This window comes from Neofelis nebulosa, chromosome 8 (assembly GCF_028018385.1).
Source record: "Neofelis nebulosa isolate mNeoNeb1 chromosome 8, mNeoNeb1.pri, whole genome shotgun sequence".
Taxonomy (NCBI): Eukaryota; Metazoa; Chordata; class Mammalia; order Carnivora; family Felidae; genus Neofelis; species Neofelis nebulosa.
Window position 1 is genome coordinate 2,414,379 of NC_080789.1, and position 22,487 is coordinate 2,436,865.

The window sequence follows — 22,487 nt, forward strand, 5'->3', positions numbered from 1 at the left end:
TGCATCTGCCCCTGCGTGCCCTGTGTTGGAATAACTCCAGTAATCTCAGGGACGCCAAGACTTTCTCGTCAGTCTGGGCTGCGCAGGAGTCAAAGGCCTGGCTGGGCCATCTACCCCCTGGGCTGCCGAGCAGGTGCTGGTCTGAGGCCGAGAGTCCTTCAGGGGCGATTACAAAGCAAGGCGAAATGCCAGCCGAGCACAGCTAACTGTCATGTAAATACGAACAGAGGACCTGTAAGATAATTACGGTGGAGTCGCTTCGGTGATTCTGACTCCTGGGTTGTTGGGGTAACTCCCCACAAACACACCCCCAGCTCAGGTGCTCTGGACATGGGAGGTTCGCTACGGGAGGCTCCTGGAGCAGAGACTAAGCACCAGGAGCCATCGGTGGGAAGGGACTCCGCTTCTGTCATAGGGCTTCATACGGCACCTGCTACGTGGCAGGAACACAGCAAGTGGTGACTGGGTGGGTGGACGGACCGGTACAATCACAAAATCAAAATACAGAGCAGTGTCTCTGCTGCCCCAGACCCTGTGGTCTTGGCCAAGTTCAGCCACTCCGTTTCCCCCGGAGACCCTCCTGAGGACGTGGTGAGCCCCTCCTAAAGCCCTGGTTTACTGTCAAAGATACTTCACTCACAGACACGAGAGCCTCCGTAACGCGGGTCAGACTGTCGAGATGTTTCTTGAGGCTGGAAATAAACGTATAACAACACTTGCATTTGGAAGCTGTCTTTAATGCGGCGCTAAAATCCCACCGGCAGCAGCCTCACCGTCGCCTCGAAGCTCAGCCTGTCGTTTCTGCAAAAACACAGAAACGAATTAAGGGGAAAGAAAATGAGAAGCTCAGCAGTCACGCCCTGCTGAGGCTGGCTGGCACGAGCGTGGGGGAACCAGCGGCAACGTCCGGTGATGCTGGGGCGGCCACTTAAGATGGGCCCCGGAGGGAGGCTTTCCGCAAAGAAAGGGGACATGGCCGCGAAGCCAGGCTTGTGGCTCCGGGAGGGTGGACAGGCCAGCAGAGCCCCGCCAGTCCCACCACGTCGTCTTCTGGTGCTTTCTCCTCTCTGCTGGGCCCGCCCCCCGCCCCCGAGGCGCTCCTTTTCCGCGGAAGGCCAGGCACCAGGTCACCTTTCTATTACGGACGAGGGGACTCGGACTCAGCCCATGGCTGGCGTGGGGACTCCTGATGTAATAAAGACAGTTAATTAGGAAGGGGCACCAATGGATTTCATCAGATGCGCTCATTTCTCTCTGAACGACAGGTCAGGCTGCGCTCAGCTGGACGGCAAAGCCCCAAAGTCCCACCCTGGGGTGGCCCAGGGACCGTGTCCTTGAGACGGAGGCATGAGGGCGTGGGGACGCCTGTGAGCTCAGCTCTGAACTTTGCCCTGATCACCCAAGCGTCTGAGGCTCTCTGTACCTCAGCTCCCTCACTGGTGCTGCCGAAGCGCAGACAGCATCGACGGGATGCGGCCGCCGGGGGCGTTCGAGGGGCAAGTGCAGGTCAAGCGTCCTCAGTGCTGTCAGGGGCGGCGCCCATCCGTTCTCCTGGCCGTGATTGTGTCACTGCAGTCCCCCCAGGACACTGTAGGACGCACACGTGTGTGATATAATCAATAGCAAAGCCAGGAAACATGTGGCCTTGAACCCCCACCCCAAGGGAACCCCCACCCACACAGGCCTCTGAAAATCTCAGAGACACCCCTCAGGGAGCCTCCTGTTGATTCAGTTTTTTGAATGCATTTTTTTAATGTTTATTTATTTTTGACAGAGAGAGTGAGAGTGGGGGAGGGGCAGAGAGAGAGGGAGACACAGAATCCGAAGCAGCTCCAGGCTCTGAGCTGTCAGCACAGATCCCGACACGGGGCTCGAACCCACAAACCGTGAGATCATGACCTGAGCCGAAGTCGGACGCTTAACCGACTGAGCCACCCAGGCACCCCTTGAACCTATTTGAACAGAGGGCCCAGGCAGTGTCCGTCCGGACTGAGAGTGCTCGTCTAGCTGGCCACACTTCGCACCAGGACAGGCCCCAGGACACTAGAGACCCCGTCAGAGTCAGGGTGAAGCGTCTGGGCTCTGGGGAGTGAACAGCCGAGCGAGAACCAGCTCTCGAGCCCTGCATCGCGGGCACCCTCCACCCCAGGCTTGCTCCAGCATCCGTGGAGTCCTTGGTGTCATTGCTGCTGAGCCAGTGGATGGATGGGAGAAGGCAGTGACGCCCAGCAGGCTGTCCGGGGCGGGTGGGCAGAGCCATTGCAGGGACAGGCTGGGTGGAGGGTGGAGCAGAGCTGGGAGGTGACAGGAAGAACCCTCTTGTGACCCGTCCTCCCAAATAGCGCAGGGCTGGTTCCGCATGAAACCTCAGACCAAGCACAGGGACGGAGGGCGCCGGAAGGAGCAGGTGCATCCACAGCCAAGTGAGGGAGGGGAGGGGCCTGGGCCCTGCACTTCCTGGACCCCTGTGCAGCCAGGAGCACGGGGTGCAGAAAACTCCCCTCTAGTGCCTGGGGCTCCCAATGCTCGTCCTACCCACGCCCCGGGGCTGGGGGAGGGGGCACGAGGGGCCCCTGTCAGGGGAAAAAGACAGGGGAATAGAGAGAGCATGGTTATACACAAAGCGATTCTCTGCAGGCTTCATCAGTAAGCGTCTGTTAATAAACACCGACCACGAGAGCAGCCTGGGGGACACTCTGTCCACCGTGCGTGACAGGCAGGGGGCTCCCAGTCTACACGGGGACTCAGCCATGGGTGAGTTTTCTGAGAAAGGCTGTTCACAGCTCACATGTGATGGAGGAGGGAGCCATCTTTTGGCCTAGAGAAGTCAAGGTGGGCTTCTCGGATGAGGAGACATCTGGAGAAGATCTTAAGGTTCTGGGTTGCACTCTGTGAACTGAAGAAGGTTGTCAGGAAGGCTAGGACACCCGAGCAGGGCTGTTTCCTTCACCCCATCCTCGCCCCTTCCCTGTCTACCCCCCTACACATGCATCTAATTTCCCATGAACCCAAAAGGAGAGATAGCCACAATTAATATCTTTATGCAAATGTTTTGTGCCTCAGGGCATACCCTTGCTGTGATTTATGAACAATGATTAAAAATAACTCACTTAATGTAATCTAACATGAACAAATACGAGGAGACGAGATTAAATTAAATTTCTTCCCCCCGGAAAAAGAACTCTGAAGGTCACCAGCCTCTTGGAAACACAGGTGCGTTCTTTCATTGGTGTTCAAGGTTTCAGGCCCCAAGATGGAAGCCTAAAAATAGAAGAGGCTGCATTTAATATATTGTCCCGAAGTTAAGTCTGCTTCTGGTTTATCGTGAGCCTCTGTAAGGTTTCTTTCTGCCCTCAGAGTCAAGGTTTGGAGCTGGGAGGTGCTGGCATGTTTATTCAACACTGGGGTCTTCCCCTTCCCCCCCCAACCCCAGGACCATGTGTTTCCTTTCCAGGAAGGGCCCGGGGAAGAGATCAGCAGCATCCAGAACTTTTCCTACAATCCCTACTTTAGTTCAAATTACTAGTTTCCAGGTGCAAACCCCACGTACAGCTTCCCAGAAACACAGCTTCACGAGGTCGCAGACCCAGGACCTGGAGCCAGGTTTTCACCCGCACAGGCTGCCCCCGCATCCTCGTTGCCGAGTCAGTATGATCACGCCACGTGGGGAGGGTGGGGAAGGGCACATTCGCGGGAGAACCGCAGAGGACAGCGTTTCGCATAGGAAGTAATTTTTAAACCCAAGACCGAGAGCAGATATGAAACATAAATCATATGACGTGGCCGTTTAAACATTTATCTGCCGTCCGGAACTATCACACGGGCATCTTGCTACGCCCACACCGGAAGAGGTCACACGTCCCTGCTTGGATGGGACACACGCACGCTGACTCAGGCAGCACACCCAGACGTTCCCTCTGACATTGCACCCGCCACCTACTTGACAAGGGGACCAGCGCGGTCGGGAAGGTACGGAGGGGCCTCCCCCTGGGGCGTCTGTGCCCTCAGCGTTCTTCCTGGGGACGTCCTGACATTCTGGGTCAATTTCTTGAACTCAACTCGTGACGGCACCAGTGGGCCTTTGTCTCCAAGAACACATGCAAAGACACCGAGAGTCAGGCAGGTGACACATAATGTGGGATCATTTGCACCACAGGACACAGCAAAAGCCTCGCAAACCTCAGCGACCCCAGTGACTCCCATTTCTTTGCGATGACAACCATCCATCCCTCTGTCCAGATGGGCAGGCCGCCAGCCTCCACCGGGTCACTCAGACGCCGCTTTGCACACACTCAGCGCGAGGGGCTGGGGGCCGTCCGTCCCTCTGTCCTGCTGTCCGCCTGGCAGGCCCGAGGAGGAGACAGCTGTTTATTTCTTTTCTCTATGCAGACAACATGCCAACGTTGTCTCATTTAATACCTCTGGCGATTCTGAGGAAGTCTTACCTGCATAATAAGAATGTCTCATTGACGATATTCATTCGCTCATCCGTCCATTCGGCACTCCCCGAGCGCCGACTTCTTTCCAGGCGTCCTTCCCCGTAGGGGCAATGTGGCATCAGCCATAGAGAAAATGGTGCCGTCCTCAAGTTCACATTCTAACGGAATACCGCCTCTCAAGCACAGTCTGATACTCGTTGTCGGTCGTATAAAAGAATGCCGTATTTCGTCAATTCTAGGATGAACCATTGCTTGTAGCGCCTTGGAAATCCGGACGTATTTAGTCATGCCTGTTGGCCACTTGGTGGTCTTCTCACAGTGGTCAGTGCCTGGGCGTGTGCGCCTGAAGCTTGCAGAATGGGACCAGTGGCTTGGAAAATCCAGACCCCCAAGTGGATCATCCCCTTCCGGAGTGCTACACGAGTGCTGGTGATCACAGAGTGTGCTGTGCGGACAGTCAGAAATACAGGAAATTCTTAATCGACAAGGTCCAGAGAATCAGACTGTAAATATGAAGCAGTCTTAAGAATACAGAGGTTGGTCAGGGGAATAACGGCCCCCCAAACTGCCCGCGTCCTGACCTCCGGAAGGCTACGAGGCAAGGAGGAATGAAGGACGCTAACCGTCTGACCCGGAAATAGGGAGAGTGTTTGGCTGCTTCTGAAGGTGGTGGGAGGGGCCGGGAGCCAAGGGATGTGGAGCCTCCAGAGGCTGGAAGGGGCCGGGCCGTGGTTTCAGCCCAGGGACGTCCACGTCAGCTGCCTGACCCACAGAACCAAAGGGTAAGAATCTTGTGCTGCTTTAAGCCACTCAAGTCGTGAAAATTTGTTACAAATCGATTGGAAACCAATACAAACGCATTAGCAAGTTGACTTCACTTCCATGCTCCTGATGGCCACACAAAAGTGGTGTGGTTTGACAGTCCACAAGGTGCATGCCAATGCCACGTGGTAGGAGGATGTGGCACACAAGCAGAACCTCTGGCGGTAGCTGAGGGTGATCAGCAGCACTCGGTGACACCTTATGTCTGATGAGTAAGTAACGACCAGTGACGTAGTTATCCCTGCACCCATTCTTGATGTGGAAACCGAGGCTCTGTGGATACTCGTGCTGGTAAGTACGGGCCGTGATCTCATTCCTCAGCTCACTCCCAAGTCCTTGTCTATCCCGGGGCATCCTCCTGGCCCGAGGTTGTGTCCAGGTCTCAGGAGGAAAATGCTGACCTTGGAGCTCAGATCTGGGGACTTGGGATCCAAGCCACGTGATCCAAAGGGCGTGGGGCCCATCCTCGCCTTCTGGTCCCGGAGAAGGAGAGTTGTGCTGGCCCAGCTTTGTGCCCCAAGGCCGGCCTGGAGTCCTGGCCCTCCTGCACAGGATGCTGCGGCCAGTTCTGAGTCTGAGAGGTCAGACGGATGGGTCTCTCTCCCGATGGCCCGCACCAATGAACGTCTTCCGTGCTCATGGCCTCAGGCTGGCTCTCTGCAGCAGCGTTTTCTAGAAGACTCAGGCGCTAAGTGCGGGTTTGCTCTTGCAATTTTGCAGCAATGACCCTCTGAAAATAACTCTCACAAAAATGTCACTTAGGGATCTTTACGGCCGGAGCTGTCCATCCGTCTCCCCAACAGGCCAGCTCCTGGCAATCCTTGAAAAAGACTTTTCAGAAAACCTGTGCAAATAAATCACTAATTCCTCTTCTTCCACAAGCTAGACGAACACAACTTTATAAACTTGAAAGGTTAAAGAAGGAGGAGGTGCCTCCCCCCAGGCTCCGCACGCATGGCGGGCATCCGTGGGCCTCCTCGCCCCCAGCCGGACTCCCCTCACGCTGTCGACGAGGCTCACGTGCATCCCGCAGTTCTCTCGCGCTGTGGTCCCTCCACCCCACGGGTCGCCACAAGCACCGTTTATGGGCCTTCCGGTGTGAGAGCAAGAGAAGGATGAGGTTTGCGGAACTCACCCTGAGCCCCTGGGAGGTGAGCTGCACTGACCATCCTTTACGGGAAACGAGGCGCCGCGGAAATTTGTCACCACGCACCTCGAGGGCCCCGATGTAGCCGCTGGGAGCCAGGGGCCAGGAACGTGCCCTCCCTCCGCCCAGGGGCTGCTGGTCGTCCACCGGACCTCACCTGCCGAGCTCCTGTTCCCTTGGCCTCTCCTGAAGACCTTTGTCTCAGACCCCAGCAGGTGCCCCACAGTCTAATCCCCTGGGCAGAGACTGTATGAGTTCTCTGCAAAGAAGTGGCTCAAGATGGGAGAAAATACCAGGAGACCCGCAGCCTGCCCCCACCCCGGGCTGCGCGACTCCAGGCAAGCCACTGACCTGCCGAACCCTCCGGGTCCCCATCTGTAACGCGTGACAGCCACTCCCCCTCATACGGCCTACAGGGAGGAGTATTTGGGGTTTGAGACGGGAAGGTGCAAGTGATGGCTTTTGAGAGTGATGGCTCTGCGGGTGGAGGGCGAGCGTCCGCCTGGTGGGGGGTTTGCCGGAGAGAGCAGAGGCCTCGGGATGGGAGGTAGCTCACCCAGCACAAGTCCTGCAGAGCCTGCCTACGCTTCCAGGGCTCCCAGCAGCGCGTGGACCACTCCCTCGGGTACCCTCTCCCCCTGACCTGTGACCCGTGCCATCCCCTGGATCCCCGGGAGGCCTAGAGCCAACACCCAGCAGGCAGAGCAGAAAGGGGATGCCTGTCCCGGAGCATTTGTAGCGGGCCTTTGGGGTCCGTCGGGACAGAGAATGGTGTCAGCACCACATTTTTTGCAGGAACCTGTTTCGCAAACACGTGCTCCCTCCCACAGGGGCCCTCCCCACGGAGGGTCCCCGGTCCGAACATGGAAGAAGGAGGAAGACTGGGGGTCGGGAGGCCGGGTTCTCCCTGGCCTGAGGCGCGATGCCACGTGAAGTTCGCACCTGCCCTCATCTGCAGAGGGGACTAAAGGGGCTGCATGCGCGGACCCGCGGAGCCTCCCGTGAAGGGCAGGGGAGCCGGTGCCGGTGAGGACACCCCGGAGAAGGAGAAAGACAGAGCCCCCTCGTCGTGCCTCAGCCCTGCCCAGCCGCTTCCCGGGAGAAGTGGTCACAAGGCTGCCTCTCACCAGGGAGCGGAGGGCGTGTAGAGGGTTTTTGGTCACTAATTTGCTCGGACGGGACCCAGGAGCCACGTCTTCAACAACCTAGCACCTGGTCCGAGCTCGCGGTCAAGGAGAAGGGCCAGATCTTGGAGGAGGGGCCTGGAGGAGAAAGGCACAGGTGCACAGGGAAGGTCACGTGTAGATGTCACCAAACAGCCGGTCACCTGCGGGATGGCCCTTCCCCTTCAGAAGGACACGTGGCCAAAGGAGACTGTGCTCTGGCCCCAAAGACGCCGGTGTGTTCATTGTCCCAGGGGGAGGGGACAGGGTTTGGGGCTTTCTGCTGTGGGGTGATAGCACACCCTCCTGGACCACTTCGGTCACATCTCGGGGCTTCCGAGTCAGTCCTCGTATTGACCAGTCCTAGCAGAAATCCCGTCACATTGTGTAGCCAGAATCTCTGACCCTCCATATCCGACTGGCTTCCTGCTCCCCCTGCCCGCGGGTGACCTGACTTCAGCAAGACTCCTGTCGGGTCACTTTAGTCAAGAACTACCCCTCGGTCTCAGCAACCTCCGGGCTCCCCGACCCCGCACCTTGGCTGTAAATCTCCACTTTCTGGTGGTTTTAGGAATCGGATCTGGTTCCACACTGGGGTCACTTTCCCTCTGTTGAAATAGTTACCGAATAAAACTGGTTTTTACCATTTTGACTACCAACTACCGTCCGGCTCTGGTTTTCTCTAACAGGGACAAGGACGCCGTCTCGGCAGTGGCGAGGGCAGAAGAGGAAACCCACAGGGGACACAGACGTTGGGAGGGACCCCAGTGCCACAGGTGGCCAGGGCGATACCCTGAGTCAGCAGCAGGTGTTACAGGATGAAATTGAGAATCACGCCCAAGGCTAGTGAGCCAGGACGCGGATACCCAGCAGAGCTCAGCCAGTTAAGCGTCTGACTTCGGCTCAGGTCCTGATCTTGTGGTTCGTGGAGTCAAGCCCCGCATCGGGCCCTGTGCTGACAGCTCGGAGCCTGGAACCTGCTTCGGATCCTGTGTCTCCTTCTCTGTCCGGCCCTCCCCTGCTCCTGCTCTGTCTCCCTCTCAAAAATAAATACACATTAAAAAAAATTTTTTTAAAGCATGTCTTGTGGTTTGTTTCTTTCTCGTCAGTTTCCTCCCCTTCCCATGTGTTCATCTGTTTTTTTCTTAAATTCCACAAATGAATGAAATCACGTGATATTTGTCTTTCTCTGAGTGACTTACTTCGTTTAGCATCATACCCTCTCGTTCCTTCCAAGTTGTTGCAAATGGCAAGATTTTGTTTTTTGATGGCCGAGTAATATTCCATTACTCATACAGCCCCCCCCCACACCCCCCACATCTTCTTTAGAAACAATTTAACAAAAAGTGTTAAGTGTCGTTAGGACTGAGCCTGAATGTATGTCAAGTACTCACCATCACCCCCACACTGCCTCGGACAGACAGGGAGCAGACGTGGCCCAGGACCGGGAGCCTGCAGGGGCCAAGGACCCTCGGGACAGTGGAGGCACAGAGCCACTGGCCAGCACTGAGGACCAACAAACAACCAGCCCCACCCAGCCGGGGTCGGAGTGTCTGCCCAGGGGAGGTCGGCCGGGGCAGGAGAGGGCCCCAAGGACGGGAGGCTGGGTTTCACCGGGAGGAGGAGGAAAGACAGAAAACGGGAAGCAAAGAAAGTCCAGCTGGGCCAGGGCAAGAATAACTCGGAGTCTATGGCAGAGAACAAAGGCATGCCACCGAGGTCCTGGCAGAACAGAGGGCAGCGAGGAAGACATCGGGGAAACTCGGGGAGGCAGAAAGCCCCTGGGGACGCCCCCAAGCGGATCTCCGGGACGCGCGGCCCCGACAGCGCCCCCCAGAGACTCATGGCTTCTCCATCAGCCGGTCCCTCATTACCTTCATGAGCTCAGGCCATTGCTTCTCTGAGGCTCTTGGCACTTGTGCGGAAGCCTTCTTCTGCTCTTTCGTTCATTTGTTGTGGGACAAATAATCTCTCAGGCATTGGAATCATATGCTCCACAGTAGCAGCTGGGGAGAGGAGACTCATTTTTCAAACGCCCCGGTGAGGGAACCCTGGCCCCCAGACGGTGCCCTGCTGCTCCCCCCGCCCCCACCCCTGCACCACCGGCGGTTCCGTGCAGAGGACCATTTGGAGCCAAGAATATGTAGAGCTGTGACTTCATAATGTGAGATTTATGTAGCATTAAGTTCCAGCCAGTACATGGTAATAAAGGGGGCAGGAGTGTCCAGCGCTCCCACCCTGCCGCACGAGGAGGGACGGGGGCGGGAACTGCGGCGGGGGGGCCGTCTCCCCGCGCCCGGGCGGTGCACGGCTGGCGTCTGCAAAGCCCCTCGGAAGAAGGTCACGACTGCAGCAGTGAATTCCCAGAGGGCGCTGGAGATGCCTGGCTGTCCACGGGCTCAAGGGGCGGGTTTAGAACGTCAGGAAGGGGCGTCGAGTCCCGCCCAGCCGTGAAGTCCAAGCACGATGCTGAGCTGCCAGCACCTGCACGGGCTCTAGCAGAAGGGTGTTTGAGGAGCCAAGAGGTGCTTGTTGCAACGATGACTCCTCGCTCGGTGTTGCTTAAGGAAAAAGACGTCAACTCGTCAGATATGTTTTAAAAATTTTTTTAATGTTTATTTATTTTTGAGACAGAGAGGGACAGAGCATGAGCGGAGGAGGGGAGAGAGAAAGAGAGAGAGAGAGAGAGAGAGAGAGACCGAAACCGAAGAAGGCTCCGGGCTCTGAGCTGTCAGCACAGGGCCCCACATGGGGCTCGGGCTCACGAGCTGTGACATCATGACCTGAGCTGAAGTGGGATGCCCAACAGACTGAGCCACCCAGGTGCCCCTTAAAGCAGCATCTTAACGGTCCCTTCTCGTTATTCGTGGTAGATAGATACATACATATATATATATATATATATATATATATATATTAATGTATATTTATTTTTGAGACAGAGAGAGACAGAGCATGGGGGGGGGGGAGGGACAGAGAGAGGGAGACACAGAATCTGAAGCGGGTTCCAGGCTCTAAGCTGTCAGCACAGAGCCCAACGTGGGGCTTGAACTCATGAACCGTGAGATCATGACCTGAGCCGAACTCAGACGCTCAACAGACTGAGCCACCCAGGTGTTCTATAAAAAATAAACCATAAGGGGCACCTGGGTGGCTCAGTTAGTGAAGCATCAGACTCCTGATTTCAGCTCAGGTCATGATCTCACGTTCGTGAGTTCGAGCCCCACGTTGGGCTCTGTGCTGACCATGCTCATGCCCTCTCTCTGTCTCTCTCAAAACAATAAACAATAAAGAAACAAACTGTAAACTCAGGAATACAGACACCACTGTGATTTCAAGTATCTTAAGGTCTGCAGAGAAGAATTCCAACATCCTTACTTATTTAATAATTCATTTTATCCAATGTTATTGGATAATAATTCATTTGTCCAATGTTATTTAAAACATTTCTCCTTTCTTCAGTGTCCTATTTCAGACAAAAGTCTATGGAATAAAATACTTTCATACCCACCACTTTATTTTCTCAAAGCGTAATATATTTCTGTACTTGGCTTAGATGATTCTCTTTTAAAAATAAAATGTTGATAAGAGAATTGAAGCATCCCATTTGCTCTTTTCTCTTCCCTAATCCCAGCACCCCCCCCCCATCACCAGACACACACACTATCATGAAGCTGGTGTTGTGACACATATATTTGCCAAGGAACTACAGATGTCATTGTTTTGAATTATAACAATTATAAAAGAATTATGTACAATCTATAGCATATTGGACACATACACTGAAACCCCTCTTTGTGGTCAATATTATGTTTTTGAGACTTACACGTTGGCAAACAAGTTTTGATACTTCAAATTTTCCCTTGCGATGAATAATTTTGTGTCTCATTTACGATACCTTTCCCCATCCGGAAGTCGTAAAGACATTAATGCTGAGTTCTGAAAGCTTTGAGGTTGTGCTTTTCTTGTTTGGATATTTAATCAACCTGGAATTTATGTTTATGTGTGACATGAGGTAGGGATCCATCGAATTTTTACTCCAGACGGAGAATCTATTGTCTCAACACCATTTGTTGAAGGCTCATCCTTTGCTTGTGTTGAGAACCAGCTCCATTCTACGCCAACACACAGGGCCCTGTTTTGGAGCGCCCTACTTGGCCCATTTCTACCTTTGCCTGTCCCTGCATCAGTATTATCCTATCTTAATCGCCACAGGTTCACAATAAATGTTGGTGACTGGTGAATACGCGAAGGTCACAGCACAATGCACAGAGTCTATAATACCTCAAACATGCTAAGTAAGGTAACGGCAAACTTTCAGGTCCCTTTCCAGCTATCTAAACAATAATTCAGCAGTGAGGACAAAATGAGGTCTTACAACTGTTGTTGGAAACCTTCATAGATGATTCAGATAATCCCCGAGGAGGAGGAGGACGCCGGCTGTATGTATCTGCGCTACTCCCGTTCTCTCTCTCCTTCTCTCTTCCCTTCTGGTGCTCCCTGACTTCTTCATTTATCACTTCCTGTCTGTTTGAAGACTTTCCTCTGCCCGGTCTTTAAAAGCAGGTCTTCTAGTGATGATCCCTTTCTGTGTGACGTCACCTGGGAATGTCCCGGGCCCTCCTGGAGGACAGCTTCGCCAAGACAGAATCCTCGAGATCCTCTCCTGTCCACGTACCTCTGGCCCCTGTGGCTTCCAGTGGGGCACCTGCTGTTGCCGGATTGGGTGCCCACCTGTGTGGGTGACGTGCCATTTACCTCTGGCTACTCTTAAGACCTCTTCTTTGTCACTGGTTTCCGGAAGCTTCACTGTGATATGTCCAGGCACGGATGTTCTGGGGATTATTTGATTTGGGCTTGGCTCATCCTTCCCAATCTGCAGGCTTATGTCTCTCACCACCTTTGGGGCTATTTCAGCCCTCGTTCTGACCACGCTTCCCTCTCCTGGGACCTTGGCTTATGGGTGCTGGAGATTCGCTTATTGTTCATAGTCCCAGGGGCTCTGCCCATTTCTTTCTGTCTTTGTCCTCTGTGTTGAGAACGGGGCGATCCCTTTGCTCTGTCCTCAATTCCCAGACTCTGGTCCCTTATTTCCACCCCAGAAACCCCAGAAAGTTTATCTAAAGTTTCTGTTACTGTGCTTTTCAATTCTATGGTTTCCACCCGATACTTTTTTTCCCTTACAACTTCTATTTCCCCACTGAGATTCTCTTTTTTTCTCCTTTTGTTTCAAAAGAATCTGTGACTGATCCTTGATGCATTTTTATGACGACTGCCTTAAAATCTGGTCTGATAATTCCAGCATCAGATTCACCTTGGCACCAACATTTGTTAGTTATATTTTCTCACTCGCATGGTGGTTTTCGGTTACACTGCGGACACTTCGTCTGTCATGTCTGGAGACTCTGGACCCTATTTAAATATTTTATTTTAGCAAGTTACCACTTGGCTCACGTTAGCCTACAGGCCCTGGCTATGGTTACGCTAACAGCTCACTTTCCAGAGTCCTTGTGGTATTATTTTGGGCTCCTTGGCTTTTCTGGCGCTGTTGGGGTCCCCTTTGGTTCCTCTCGGATCTGCCTGAGGGGGCGAAGGGATTTCTGCAGACCAGGCCCCCATGTGCCTCTGGATGGGGGAGGAAGTCTCAGGGCTCCCTGGCCAGGCGTCACTGGCCCCCCCAAACTCCTCACTGCCTATGAGATGAATAGGGCCCCCAGGTTGTGCCATTTGTTTTGGGGGGGGGGTCCCTCTTGCGCCGGCTGTCCCTGTATTGCTACTCGGAAGGGGCGTCTCAGGCCTGGCAGGGAAGGGCGATGCCCACCCTGGCCACTTAGTTTTGGCGAAGCTGGTGGCTCTGGGTCGTCGGGGGCACTGATGTTCGATCCAGGGGAGGAACCGGCCAGCTGGGCCTCTTCTGCCTCTGTCCGCCGGGGGGACAGAAAGCGCTAGTGTTTCCGGCTTTCTCCATCTCGGGAAACCGCAGACCACGCCCCGTTGTCCGGACCAGAAGCCAGGGAGTGGTCTTGGAACGGTCGGTTTGTGCAGCCCACACACATGTGCTATGTTGGGGGTGTGTTGGTGTGTCCCAGCTCTTCACAGCCGCAGCTGTGACCCAGGTCCAAGCAAAGTCCCCATTGCCCACATCTTCAGGACAGCATCCCCTTGGGTCACTGCTTCCTTGCTCCTCTGCAGCCGCCCGAGGGAGTGACGTGAAGGGACCCCGGGGTCACAGCGCTCCTTCGAACATGCTGCGGGGTCCCGTCATACCTAGGCTAAAAGCCGCAGCAGCCCCTAGGCCCAGGCTGGACCCTCCCTCGATGTCATTATCCACCCCCCTTCTCCCATCACCCGTGATGTGGGACCCCCTCCTGTCACCTGTGATGCAGTGACCCCCTTCCCCCATCACCCGTGATGTGGGGACCCCCTTTCTCCCATCACCCACGATGAGGGGACCCCCCCCTTTCCCCTGTCACCCCCATAGTGGCCGTGCTTCCAGGCACAGACCCCACAGACTGCCAGGGCAGGGTGTCACTTTGTGCTCTCTCTGTGTGGGTTGTTTTTCTCATCTCCTGTGTCTATACCCTGACTGGGTCCCAACCCACTGCCACCCTCTCAAGAGAGGTTTTGTCCTGGAGACTCAAGCCTTCCCACCCTCAGGACCATCTTCTGGGACCTTGCCTCATTTTGCCTTTCCCAAATCACAGCAAACGCTCAACAGCAGCTTATTTTGGTTACTGATTTAATGTGCTGGGTACCCGCCTCCTGTCACAAGGACCCCCGTGTTGGCCCCCGGCCACCGCTGCAGCCGCAGAACCCACGGACCGTCTCCCACGGAATAGGAGCCCGATGAGCACTGGGTGCAGAGTGAGCACAGCCGGGCGGGCAGCGGGGAGCCATGCAAGGTCTCGGAGCAGAGTCCCGGGGCTCCCGGCCCCTCCCCCACCCTGGAACAGTCTCTCTCACGATCAGAGAGAGTGAGCGACACAGGTGTGCAGAGCCAGGGCCGGGATGGAGGAGGGGCTGCCTCAGCTGTGTCCAGACCAGACCCTATCCCAGCACCCTGATTTCTGGAGACCCCACAAAGCTAGGTCTCTGTCTCCAGCTGTGTTTCCAGCCCAGATCGGAAGGGACAGGAGCTCCATCACCTCACGTGCCCCGGAGCTGGTGGTGACGGAGCTCAGCCCGGGAACCGTCCCCACTCTGCCGGCCCACGGACACCTGAGCAGACCAGGGTCCTTACGTTTATTATGGAGGGAGGTAGGGGAGAGGCGGGAGAGGAGAGCAGGCAGGGAGGGAGGCTAGCCTGGCAGGGAGAGGGAAGGGAAGAATCCAATACCCAGAAAGAGGCAGAGGCAGGATGGGAGACATAAAATTGAGAAATAATTCTCAAATTGGATGCGGGCTCTGGCATGGATTTATAGCATATTATGAGATTCTAATGCAAACCAGGGCTCTGGATTTCTTTTATTATTATTATTTATGCAGAAAACTGGCTGAGAGATCAGTGCGGAGATTCATGAACTTGAACTACGCTAGATCTAGTAGTAGTGATTTTTTTTTTTTTTTTTTACCTCTGCCTGTCTGGCTTTCAGTGTGTGTAGCTCTCAATGGGAAAATAATCTTCCCTTTGATTTCAAACGTTCTCTGAGTCTTTCAGAATCTTTGGGGCTACACTGGGAAGTTGGTAAGTTATTCACTCAAGAGCCTGGGCTGGTAGATATGGATTTATAGACACAATGTCTGTAGAAAAAGAGTCTCTGGACCCAGAAGGACCATGAAGCAATTTCACTGCAAAACATGGTCTTTTTTATTAGCCTCATCCATTCATTCATAAGCTACAGTATCGCAAGTGTGCAAAGACTCAGCCATCCATCCCCTCATTCATTCCGGGGGCAGGTATTGAATATCTGTTGTCTGGAGGGGCCTGTGGGGCGCTGTGCAGGATGGAGGGGAGGGAAGCTTGCCTGCTGTTTGTGAAAACCAGAAACGGAATTCGCAGCAATTTGCGGACGTCGTGTGACTCCCCAGAAGGGAGGCGTCGGCTGGTTGTGGGAATCCGCTCACACGTAGTGACGGGCTCGGGGCCCAGAACCTTCCGGAGAATCCCACTGCTCAGGTCTGACTCGCTCACGGACCGGGGAAAATACGTGCTGCGTCCTTGGAGAAAAAAATGATTTTATTCACTTAGGTAATCGCTTTAGACATAAGCAATGATGTCAATTTTTATTTTAACTTCTGTGGAACCTCAAACATACCTCAATGCAAGGAGGTATCGTTTCTCACATATGCTTCGTCTATAATGTTTTCTTTTTTAATCTATTTTTTTTTGCAGGTGACAGATACCGTTATCATTTCGCTCCTAAACGTTTCCAGGGTGGATCGCTGAAAAATGGGCATGTTCGTTTATAACCAAATGCCATGATCGCATCTGGCAACTGACATTGATCTGTGATGTTGATCCAACACCCAGTCCGAGGTCAAATACCCCATTATGAGCGCTGACGAATGTGGTTGGAGAGTCGGTGGGCTCGAACCAGAATCCCAACAAGGCCAAGGCACCAGTTTCTTGGTTGACTCTCCTAAGCCCCTTTCTTGCTCATAAGATGCTCGCTCCCTTTAATTTGATGTGTTGACTTGTTCTAGAAATCAGAGCCGTCCTCCTGCAGGATGCCAACCACACAGGACACATATGCTTGATCCTTGTGACGCCATTAAGTTGATCTTCTGTTCCTGATTTTTTTTTTTTTAGAAATGGAGGGCAGAGGATTGGCTAGTCTCAGATAGAACGCTTCTGGCAAGAGTATTTCAGAGCTAGAACTGTGTGACCCCCACTGCATCACATCAGGAGACACACCTTGTGACCGTCCCCCCTTTAGAGATGCTAAGATCCCCCAGCGCTTCTGGGTGCTGGCTTCTTGATTTCCCCAATGCCAGCTTCCCCGGCCGCCATTCAGCTACCGGATTCGTCCACAGATGGGCATTGACAATTAATTCCACAGAGGCTGCAAAACAGAGATTTCTAAAATTCTCTGCTTCCTTCTATATTTACCAACTTAGATTGTTTAATGAATAAACTCAAGGAACACGCACTCAGTGGCATCTGTGTACGTAAATTTATTTTCATGTGCAGTGGAAGGGGGGCTAATCGTGTCCAGCCCCACACTTCTGTAGAAGAGGGTGGGTGCGGAGTTATTTCAACCCTGTCCGTGTTTACTGAGAGTTGACTCTGCACGGGGCTTTTTGGAGAGGAGAGCTGAGATGCCTTCAAGGAGCATGCTCCCAGGGAAAGAGAGACGATGCATACAGTCCCTTATGCTCTACATTTAGTGACAGAGTCCTGTGTGAGAAGCAGCAGTGGCAAAAGAGCAGATAAGATCAAATTTGCCTCCATGGAACCAGACAATCCAACAAAAGACGGGACACGGATGTTTGCATTTGAAGGATGAGCTGAGCTTCAAGACGGGTGTGGACAGAGCACCCAGCCGGCACAGAAGGGCCGAACGGCCCAGAGGCAGTTCTGTGGCACCGCGGAGCAGTGGTCGGGCGTGGATGGAACAGGGCAGAGGAACGGTGTAATTGTTCCTCCAAATCAGGACCTGCTCGAGACTCAAAGCAGTAACTCTGGGACCATCTCGGGCGAGCCAGGAGTTACAGTTTCCCTGAAGTCGTGGCTCAATGTAGGGAATGATGGAAAATGAAACCAGAGAATTTCGCAGGGATCGGGGCAGGACCCCGCTGTGAAGAAAACGAATCTGCAGGGTGTTGGTTTTTTCATCGGCATGATTTAGCAGAATAATGAACGCTCCCCGCTGGAGACACCCATGTCCCTGCTCCCCAGAAACTGGGAACACGTTAGGTTATGTGGCCACGGGGATCTAAGATTGCACATGGGCAATGAGTGAGTTGCTGATGGGCTGGCTCTGAGATGGATCATCCAGAGCAGCCCAGTGTGATCACAAAGGCCCTAAAGTGGACGTTGGGGGCAAAGGAGGAGAGTCAGAGAAGGGGGTTTGTCTGTGGCAGTCAGGTCTGGGTGCTGCCCGGTCAGCAGGACTGGACCCTTCACTGTTGGCTTGGCAGATGGCAGAAGAAGTCCTGAGCCCACAAATGCACGTGGCCTCTAGACACTTGGGAGGCAAGGAGACAGACTCTCCTTCGAGCTCCAGAAACAAGCGCCTCCCTGCCAGCACCCAATTTTACCAGCAACACCCACATCAAAGCTCTGACCTCCAGAACTGTAAGATAATAAGTTTGCTGATTGGTCACACCAGCCACAGGATATGACACCATTGGCTATGATAGGAATAGGGTGACTTTTTTTGGCTTGTTTTTTTTTAATTTTTTTTTAACGTTTATTTATTTTTGAGACAGAGAGAGACAGAGCATGAAAGGGGGAGGGTCAGAGAGAGGGAGACACAGAATCCGAAACAGGCTCCAGGCTCTGAGCCGTCAGCCAAGAGCCCGACGCGGGGCTTGAACTCGCGGACCGCGAGATCGTGGCCTGAGCCGAAGTCGGCTGCTTAACCGACCGAGCCACCCAGGCGCCCCGGCTTGTTTTTAAATTTAGAGAGAGACAGCACAAGCAGGGGGAGGGCCAGAGGGGGCGAGAGAGAATCCCAAGCAGGTTCCACGTCCATGTTCATTGCAGAGCCCGACGCGGGGCTCAGTCCCATGACCCTGGGATCTTGACCTGAGCCAAAATCAAGAGTCAGACACTCAACCGACTGAGCCACCTGGGTGCCCCTGGAGCAGGGTGACCCTCAGATTTCATTTTGGGAACCTAGGTGGATCACGGGACTATTCATTAATAAAGAATAAGGAGAATCACATTCAAGGACAGAGGTGATACAATCCCTTCCAGGGGACTCCGGTCGCCCCTCTTCAGTAACCACAGACTGTGACAACCTCAAGTACAGGTGAGGACCAGCCGGCTGGACCCACAGAGACTCTTCCAAAACACAAGTTAGCATCTCTCCATTATGGGAGTGAGGAAATGCCTCAAAACCCGCCCAGCGCAGACTAACAGTAAAAACCCGGACACTGTAACACAAGGTCGGGTCCCTTTGCCCCCCCCAGGCCTGGGGGTGCCAATCCGTCATTCCCCACCTCCTGATCTGAATAACCACCAAGTCCATCAAACTCTTGGCCTAGGAGATACTGATGCTTTGTTTATCCATGCAAGATAAGCTCCTTTTGAAAAAAAAAGTGTTGTGTTAAACTACGGGTTTGTAGAGAAGAACACTCCCTTTGGCCTCAAGATTGTCCGTCGCATCACCTAATCTGGGGTAATTTTGGAAAGCACTTCCCCTGCCAGTGCTTTGTTCCACAAGTGGGTTGCTGGTATGGTCACTTGGTGTAGTTTAACCTTGAATGGGTGAGGAGGGCCTCTTCTGGGGGTCACAGAGCTCTTTCCTGGGAAGCCAGCCAAGTGACCCCAGCACCCCATCTCTCCTGGTGGAGGAACCCATCATACAGCCAGCTCAGGGGAGTTGCGTCTCAGTACCAAGCAGAACACCAACGGGTTGAGGCAGGAAAGATTTGTTTCTTACCCACGTTCCACATCAGCTGTGGGTTCACTGCTCTGTGCGTCTTCCTTGATCTGGGGCTCGAGGAGAAGGAGGAGCCCGTATGGGCCACCAGTGAGCCCAGGGCAGGTGGGGAACCATATGGCACAACCACACAGTGGCCTTTCCAGCTTCTGCTGGGAGGTGGAGTGAGGGTGTCCTGCCCACATTCCATGGGCCAAGTGAGGCTGGACCAGCCTGGCGTCCCACTGAGGTGTGCGGATGGGGAGAAAATGATGCCCCACTTGGGTGTTTGAGAACGGCTGGAGGTGATGGAAGAGACCAGAAGGAACCGCGATGAGTTCCGAATTCTCCTGAACGCTGTCGCCACTGGATTGGAAAATGTAAGCAGCCACTTCATTTCAAGTAAGGAGTGTGGAACGGGATTTCTGCCCTGGGATTAGAAATATCCTCTCTGACTCTTACTCAATGCCTTAGAGACGGGGCCTGCTAGGGAATTTTTGTGACGCCGAATCTAGGATAGGCTCCCGTGGATGTGACCTGAAGTTCGTGCCATCCGTAGTCTTTCAAACAGTCAGATCATGATGTCTGACACGGGGATTCCAAAATCCGCAGGTGCAACTTCTTTGTCGGCTTTTTAATTGAATTAGAATATAAATGAAGTAACGTTTGCATATCTTCTTAGCTCACTAGTTTTTTATAAAGGGAAATATGCAAAGCCAGATTTAAAAACAGGATACCGCTGGCACCCCAGAGCCTTTCTTGCGACCCTCTCCCCACCCCCAGCACCCACCACTGACGTTGTGTTCATGGGACGAGCCCGTCTCCCGCCTCAGAACGATAAGATTCGTCCGTGTTGCTGTGGTCAGCAGCATGGTGCCCCCTCGGTTGCGGCTTGTTTCGTTGCATGAACAGATCGAAACCCATTCATACATTCTATTGCTCACACACATTTGCCTTGTTTCCAGTGTTTTTACAGCTGTGGCCATTGGGAGCACGTCTGCCCTTCTTTGTGTTCCCATTTCCGCTGGGCGGCAGAATCGGTTCCGGGTGTGCCTGGGTGTGTGCCTCTGGGTGCCTCGCTCTCTTCTTCTAGTTCTGTGACTGGCCAATTTTGAGGCTCCCGGAGGCGGCCGGCCAGGTCATCTGGAATTAACTCCCCAGTAAGCTGAACTCTGAGCGCTCTGCGATGGCCCTTGGGGCGTGCAGTCCGCCGCATTGGATGTTGGTCTGGCCAGTTGCGCTCTCTCCCATTGGTATCCGCGTGGCACCCTTCCTCCTCCTGCCGTTTAACTGTCCACCTGCCTCCACTCTTCTTTTCAGTGTGATCGTGCCGTTTTTGTTGGAGTGGGTTTTTTTTTAATCCACTCTGCTAATCTTTGTCTCCTATTTGGAACATGCAGTTAATTTTCGTTTAATGTACTCAATTGAATCACACGGAATTGCCACTATTTGATGATTTTAACCAACAAAAAGACAATCTCGTATGATTCAGCAACGCAATTACCACGGATTTGGTTTAAATCTCTAATCTTACCATTAGCTTTCTGTTTGTCTCATATTTCCCCCTTTTCCTTCTCTTCTTGAATTATTTATATTAATCTAGGATGTTTTATTTCCCCATTTTCTTTGCTATTAGCTTGTTATACAACGTTTTCTTATCTCAGTGACTGAAATGGAGATTGTAATAGGCATCTCTGATACATCACAAACGACCTGAAATTAGCGGTCCTACTACCTCCTGGACAAGGCCTCACAGCGTCACCAGGCTGCCTCCTTTCTTTCGCCTCAATTCTTTACTAAATCTTCAATCCCTCCCTGCAATCGGATTATAATTCACGCCACATACCATGTGACTTTGTCGATCCTCCCACTCGAGGGGAGGAGTATATGTCCCAGAGCCACAATACTCAGCTGGGCCATGTGACATATTGGGGAAGGGACGGGGGTCAGAGTGGAGACACAACCCAACACCTCGCCAGGCAGCAGGTGCTTTCCACTCTTCCCATCATGTCTCATCCACTTCCCACTCGTGGGACACGTCGTCACTGTCCCAGGGAGTCCAAGGGGAATGGCCACAGTGGAGAAGACACAGAGGAACCCAGTGCGCCCCATCCATTGGAAACCCCACCTAATTAATCTTCATGTTAGGTACCTCATTTTTCATTTCTAGCATTTCCATTTGGACCTTTACATAGCTTCTTTCTATCTGACAGAATTCCCAGGTGGTCCCCGCCTCTCCGCGAGGTCCTGGGCAGCTGGCATTAAAGGCTCCTGGCTGAGAATTCCACCCTCTACATCACCTCAGCCAGCTTCTACTGGCACGTTTCTACTCATGACCAGGGGTCTCGCTTTCCTTCTTCCTTGGGCATCATGTAATTCTTTATTTTATCCTGGACATTGTTTTTTCAAAAAAGGCAGAGACCAAAGTTAATAATGTTTAAACAACACCTCCCTCCAGAAGAAAGTGTGTTCCCTCTCCAGCCAGATCATCGGTGTGTGGGGTTGGTGCGGGGTGAACAGATCTTCTCAGCATCGAGCTGTGTTTGAGCGTGAACCCGGTTCCGTCCACCCCTGGATTGGAGTATCTTGAGGGTGGTATTGGCACCACCTGTGACCTGAGCACCGGGCGGAATCCAGAGATCTCTTTGTGCTTTAGAGACCACACATGGGCGTTCCAAACCACACACATCTCTTTTCCTGCGTTTCAGCCAGTCTGCCAGCGTTTGGCATTCCGGGGCTTCTCTGGTCTCTACGTCCACACCCCCAACTCTTTGAACTTCAGAAGGTGTCTCCACAACCTTCTTCCTCATCCCAGATTCCAGTCGGCTGCTACGGTCATTTAGCAAAGGTCTAGAGAGCCTTGGAGGAAATCCCTCCTGGCCTCCTGGCCCGCTGCTGACCTTCACGGCCATTTGCACAGTGCTCAACACTAGACAGAGTCCAGGTCACGCACTCAGCTCCCATTGAAGCAGCTGGGCTCCCAGATTACCTGTGAACCATGAGAAGCCCCACCACCCTTTAAAAGTCAGCAGACACTGCACTGTCCCCTGTGTGAGCGACCCAGAGCCTGCACAACCTGGAAACATAAGAATATCAGACGGTGGAGAGAATAAGCAAAGAGGCCACTTAGCCCATGAGAACGTGTTTGACCTCAACATCCAATTCCCTCTAGGGACCAGCTAATCATTTCCTGAGTGAGTCTAGCACTGTGACTCACTCCTGGTCTTCCCTCTATTTTCCTCCTCTGACCGCCTCTGCTCCAAGCAGGAACCTCCCCCCTTCGCTGCACAGGGTTCAAGGAGGTCGGACTGAATTAGCACCTGACAGCTGATTCTGAGTCGCCCATTTGTCTGTAGCGTGAACTTGTCTCTTCTCTCCCCAGAGCTGT

At 53.4% G+C, this 22,487-nt stretch overlaps 1 long non-coding RNA gene across 2 annotated transcripts; it reads right to left on the reverse strand.

Annotated features, from left to right (window-relative positions):
• Positions 1–1,545: 1,545 nt before the first annotated feature.
• Positions 1,546–9,637, reverse strand: LOC131483926 (uncharacterized). Of its 2 annotated transcripts, XR_009247935.1 has the most exons (5): positions 9,446–9,637; positions 3,941–4,085; positions 3,111–3,261; positions 2,789–2,889; positions 1,546–1,588 (listed from the first exon to the last, which is right to left on the reverse strand). It is a non-coding gene; the product is annotated as an uncharacterized LOC131483926 (long non-coding RNA). The 2 variants fall into 2 exon arrangements; XR_009247934.1 differs by lacking the exon at positions 1,546–1,588 and having other exon boundaries at positions 2,640–2,889.
• Positions 9,638–22,487: the final 12,850 nt, after the last annotated feature.